The sequence below is a fragment of the Nuphar pumila genome, chromosome 7 (assembly GCF_984573655.1).
Source record: "Nuphar pumila chromosome 7, dmNupPumi1.hap1.1, whole genome shotgun sequence".
NCBI lineage: Eukaryota > Viridiplantae > Streptophyta > Magnoliopsida > Nymphaeales > Nymphaeaceae > Nuphar > Nuphar pumila.
Window position 1 is genome coordinate 33,483,853 of NC_143255.1, and position 6,690 is coordinate 33,490,542.

Here is a 6,690-nt window from a genome sequence, read left to right on the forward strand (position 1 = left end):
CATCAACATACACAAAAAGCCTACTTGAAGATGCCACAGAGTGCCCGTGCGGGTGTTTGGCATTCTCCTCATCCGGTCGACGCTCACGATGAGCCCAGGACTTAAGTCGACGGTGAGCAGAACCCTATACCACGCCATCTGTATGTGGAATTTAGGTAAGCTTGCAGCGAAATTCTCTCGTCTTTGTAGCAGCCAACCCCCTTATATAATGGGGAAAGAGGCAGTTAGGTACGTAACTCCCACCCACTATCTCCCCATTATGTGGTCCACTAATGTGGCCCACTAATGATGTCAAACTGGGTCACCCAAATGGGTTGGACTCAGATCCGTTATGTCCAACACGCCCAAGACTGCAAAGCTCCTGTCAATGCATGGCGTGTTCATCCGAATGGCCAGGATGTGGTAGTCGATGCGCTCGCCCCTCAGTGAGTTGTAGAGGCCCTTGATGAAGTGGAAATCATAGCCATCCACAGCTTTCATCCTGAATGCACCTCCAACGTCGTCTAGGATCCAGTCAGGGCTCGGCTCCCCCGATGTCTTTGGCGTGCCCTTCGAAAAAATAGGAGGCTCCTAACTCCTTCTGAGGGATGGGGTTCCATGTTCACTAGTGACGGAAAAAGGATTGAAATCGCCAAAGAGCAACTGTGGGAGAGGACTCACATATCTTTCGGCTGAAGCAAATGAAAATGTAAAAAAAAATAAGCAGATGAATTTTTTTTTCACTTTTTCGGTGGCTTTATCGGTCTCAGCTGGTTTTGACTCCGGTAGCGACCACGACAGAGAGGGGGTTTCTTCTCCATCCCTTTCTATTGATTTTTTTTCCTTTTCACTGGTAGTGGCCGAACCACTACATTGCCATCACGTAATTCATGGCCTTGTCTTGGCGCGATGACTCTGGCGCACCACTGACTCCTACTATGCACGGTACCTCGTATCACTCTTAGTTTTTAAGACTGGTGGTGTGCGCAGTGAGAGAGAGAGAGAGAGAGGAGAATGAAATGAGAGAGGTGATTAACGACATGCTTCGGGAGGGTTTATTTTCTTTTCATACCTGCAGTGTTGAGAATATATAATCCTCCAGGGTAGCCGTTATCTCAACCATGAATGAGGTTTTTAGTCCTATTCAATACCAAATTTAACTCACATGTTTGCCACACTGAATCCAAATCCAAGATCCAACAGAAAGTGTCATGCTGGTACAAGTAGGCCATAACTTTTTCCACCACCTTTCTTTTTCATTTGTAAATCCTTGCATATGCCCTCTCTCTTAAGAAAGAACTTGCACACTAAGACTTAGTTGGCAGGAGTTTTTAGAAATTCCTGACTTTTGCCATGGAAGACCCTTTCTTTCAATGAAAATAAAAACCAATGTGCCCTTAAGAAGGATGGAGAGCCATGCATTCAGGATTCCAAGTTGCAAATCTTCAGCAGTACTTACCAAAGAAAAATAAAAAACAAATGCAAAAGGATTAGCCCACACTCATGTGTAGGAGACAGAGCTTCATGATGATATAATGATAAAGTGGGAACAGGTTATAGTAGTTCTATTTTTGACAACTAACTCTTATATTTGTTTGCTATTAATTGCTGCAAAGTTTGATACATTCCATTTACAGTCTCTCTCTCTCTCTCTCTCTCTCTCTGGGACGTAGACAAATATATGACGTGAAGGTAGTGTAAAACACGAGAATTAGTTGTCAATTATGAAAAAAGAATATATCTTTGTGAATGTTATGACATTGACCACATTTACCACAGGGCAATAATAAGCTAGGGCCATCAAAACTCCTCATGTAGGAACACCAAAGTTTCTTAGCCATTCACTTGTCACATGATCAATTTATTAAAATGTCAAGGGTGTGACCATTAGTATAACTGGGTGAAATCTGATTCATCTGGGCCTGACCAATTTAGGACTAGTTTAATGTCTTAAAGTATTGGACCCGTTCAAGACAATTAACAAGAGCTTTGCATTTTAGTTGGGTCCATGAATGCTAGGATTTAGATCACACCCACGTGACATGATTAAACTTGATCCATTATGTAATTAATCAATTTGAGATATATGAAGAATGTTATATACTAATCATTTGATGGGATTATTACAACATTTAAAGTTGGATCAAAATGTATCTAAGTTTACACTAGTATATAAGACTTGACTTAGTGTGTGCTTGCAATTCACTGTAAAGTTCGATCAAAATGCTTCAATAACATCAATAAAACAGACTTCAATTGCCTTCCCACAAGTTGAACATCTTTTGTGATTTTTTGAGAGAGAAATATCAGATTTTATATATTTAGTGAAAATGGTTACAAGAAATGGCAAGGAGTGACGAGATAGTACTCGTTGCAAGGAACAGAATCTCAAAACACTTGGAACATCAATTTCTTTGAAGGATCATAGCGGGATCGTCATCTCTCGTTTAGCAGCCCCCACAATGGTGCCGATATCAAGTGAAGTTCCCAAATGCAGCCTACTGTTCCGTTGAAGCCATATATATTGCCATAAGATGCAAACAATGGAATGCCAAATGAGCAAGTGTCTGGAACCAAATCCCTGCAAATGTGAGGCTATCAATACAGATCTAAGGTTAGTAAGAGAATCCCATCAGGATGATGCATGCTGCCAAACAAGCAAAAAAAATGGCATTCGTGAATGAGCACACCCAAAATAAGTGAAGAGCTGATTTTTCTTGGGTGAAGCAAAATATGCATTGACTAGGAACGCAAAATCCCCACTTCTTAAGAACATGGTCAGCAATTTGTCCTGAATGATTAGCTAAGCCAAGACAGATCCTCATAAAGGAAATGCTTTATCCCAAAGTGTTTTATCGGGGAGCCATTAAATAAGGGAGAACCAAGTATATTATAACAAGAATCGACAGAGAACAGCCCGTTAGAGGAGTGATTCCAACAAGGTGTGTCGCCTGAGTTGCTTGGTCGAATTGGAGAGAGTTTAGACATGAGCTTCATCCATTGTTGGAGAACCAAAGGAGATGGTCATAAGATTTTTTTTTCATCAGGATTGAAGGCTCCAAAATGATTGAACTTTGCCTTGTTTGTTGTGGGCTAACCCACTTTATCGCCCACTTTGATTTTACGTTTCTGTGAGATATATACACGAATCATTTCTGGATTATAAATGGAACCCCCATTTTTCTGACCCCATCTCACATCAATAACTCGACCTCTTCCGCCTATAGACAAGTTTCCTTTGCAGTTGATACCTGAATGCCAAGTATGGCTCCTAATAATCTATCTTGAGGGGCATAGGATAGACCTGAAAATAAGTCATGTATTTGCCCATCGTCCAATCAATTGTCTTTTCAAAACAAGATATGAGAACCATATCCCCAAAGAGATATGCAAGGCTTCAACTGACAGTTGATCCACCTCTTCCGGATCATTTACACCATTTGACCCCACCCACTCATTCTGATGGCCAACCAATAAAGTTATACTTTACCTTGATAACCACCGTCCAAGGCTTATCAAGGGTGATGAGCATCCATAACTATTTCATGAGGAGCTTATTCTAACGACCTACTTTCCGAACACAAACCCATTAGCTGGGTAACATAGGTTCTTGCTTAGAACCCATTCAAACCATCAAGAGATTGAGTGGGATGGGGCTCGTTTAAGTTTAACTGCCCGCTTATGTGACACAAGCCAATCACAAGACAGCTTTCTCAGCATAGCCTGCATTTTGTTTCTCTTGGGCCCATGGAATGCTATCATGTGTCGTGTCACATGGGCAGGCAGTTAAGCTGTCACTGCACCGTCTAAAGCTGCAAGAGTGAAGATGTGCTGCCCGTCCCGTTGTCCAGTCCCACCAATAATTCCTATACATGACAAATGAGAGAAGATGGGAAATTAGGAGGGCAGGTTATATGTTCCCACTGTAGCGTGCTCAGTGGGGTGTATGAGGAAGCAGTACACCCTGCAGGCTGATGTACGGCTCCCTGTACATCCCACTAAACGCCATGCGGCGCTCAGTGGGAACCCCGGAACATGCACTGTAGCTACAGTGCGTGTTCCGGGGGTGCACACGCAACACCCTCTCGGAAATCAGGGCTTTTTTATGGTATTTTTTGTTTTATGCATAGAGGGAAGTAAGTTGTGAAGTGATAGTACCATTTTTCTCAACTTGTTTAATTTGAGAGGATCGGGTGCAATATGACGGTAGAAAATTCTGCATTAAGCACCCCGATCGCCACCCTCAAGATGGAAGGTGATCAAGGTCTAATTCAGTTTGTGATCATTATTAAAACATTTGCCCTTTATGACCAATATCTTTTCTGATAATACATTCACCTTTTTCTCGTCTTTCTGTATTATAAATGTTATTAGATGGCATTTTGAGCCTCAAGGGGTTCTATGTAGTGGGGGGTTCTATGTAGTGGGATGGAGCCTAGGCCACTAGGTGCGAGGTGGTCTAGGTTCAAATCCCAGACAAGCTGAAGCGTGGCAACTTCTTATGTACGAGGGGTAAGCCCTTGGAGTTTTAGGCTGTAAGAATAACAGCAGTAAATACAACATGCAGAGCCAGTGCAATTAGATCTTTGATCCTGGGATGGTTACTTCTAGTAAAAATAAAAAATGAAAAAGACAATGGCATTTTAGAGTTTAATTATCTTTGTATTCCAACCAGGAAGAGCAAGTACCTAGTTGAGGACTGTCAACTGCTCAAACAGTTGATCTAAACATGTAAAATAGTAGCCAACTTGCGATTATGATTAGGATACACGGTCTAGGCTTTCAGGACGGCAGAAGGCCCACAATCTTGAAAGAGATAATTGAGCTCCTGACTTGAATAAAAATATTGATTTTTTTTTTTAAGGCAAGCTGGGGTTAGGCAGACGGGTTTTGAACATGCAATGTCTCAACACAAACACAAGGTGACATGCCCTAGCTGCTCTTACCAGACAAGCGGAACTCATTGCATAAAATATTGATTGTGGCGCCTGACTGTGATGATTACTTTTATTTTTTTTAATAAGCAAGCTAGGGTTAAGCAGACCCCTGCCGGTTATATAAGGATACCATTGGGATTCAAACTTCCAATGTCCTAATCCAAGGTAACGTGAACTAGCTACTCCTACCAGGCAAGCCTAGCCTCCTACAGCTTTACTTTTAAAAGACAGCAATTGCTTATCCTTAGAATCATTGAATTTTTGTCACATCTCCTGTGCGAGATATCAATAAACCAACTCGTCGTCTTATAGCAAGTTAGGTGGCCCTCCTTGGCAGGTGGTGAGACCTTTATTTGACAGGATCATGTCTTAGTTGTGAATTGGTTAATCTCTCTCTCTCTCTCTCTCTCTCTCTCTCTCTCTCTCTCTCTCTCTCTCTCTGGTATTTGAACTTAAAAGGCCACCATCTGCGTGCAGAGTTTGTCCAAATCCCTAAATAAGTTCAGCCCATGCCTAGCAAATGGGTTTCACTCATCCCCAAAGTCATCCTTGTCGGGCCTCTCAAGTTTGAGTTTGTGGACATTAATTTTCATAAAGAAATTACCAAAACAACCTTCAAAAACCAAGCTAAATTTTTTTATATAAAATAAGGTCTCAACATTACTATTAGAATCACATATCATATCATCCCTATTTTATTAAAAAGAAAGGTCCAAATACATACTTAAAATATAAATGTATAAATCTAATGAAGTATTCAACAATACTTGAGGTCACCGGTAGTTGAGTCTAAGTTTATAAGTCAAGTCCTCTTATCTGTAGCTACTCTTGAACCTACAGTTGTAACTAAATGGGAGTGAGTTTATAACTCAATAAGTTCTCATTTATAAATAAGACATGGTCGTTAGAACTGTAGTGAGTTCTAAACTCATATTTTTAGTTTAGTTCATATATTGTTTATATATTTTATCTCTTTTTACTGATTCTCTTTCCTCATTCTCAAAGTAGACATTTTTAATGTCCTACTCTACACTAATTGATTGTTTCAAAAATAGTCTCTTTAAGGCGTAGTAACCCACGTAAACAACTCTAGAGTCTATAGTATTAGCCAGACATATGAATCACTCACAACAACATAGTTCAACTAACCCAAACCATACTAACAAATATTGTGAGATTTATGAAAATATCTTGATAATATCACGAGAAATTGCCTAAAAGTTTAAAATGGTAATTTTTTGCAAGATTTTTAAAATATTATGAGATTTATAAAAAAAACATAAATACCGTAATTTAAACACAATATTTTACATTTTAAACGACTATTTATCATGAAAAAAATGTGTATTTTTATTTTTAAATAAATTTTATTAATATTTTTTTATAAAAAATAAATTTATATTTTTTTATTAAATTTTTTATTGTTGAGTTTTTGCCAAAACAAAACACAAGATTTATGATTTTTTTTAATTTCTCATGAGTTTTTGAAAAATGAAAAATTATCGATAAAAATGTTTGTCACTATGGCCCAAACTATGAACTCACAATCGTTGCAGCTTTGCTCATCGATTGCATGTCGAGAGCAAAAAAATATTCAACGGTAGCTAGCAGAAGAGCCCAAGAGGCTATACCTGCTTCCAAGGTGTCCAAGGAGTTATACCTACCCCCAAAGGTTTATGGTTCATGCTAGATCCTCTATGTATCTAATAAACTATTTTTTAACCCTTAAGGGTTACCCAAGAATTCTTCAACAATTCTGGGCATAAACGATGTA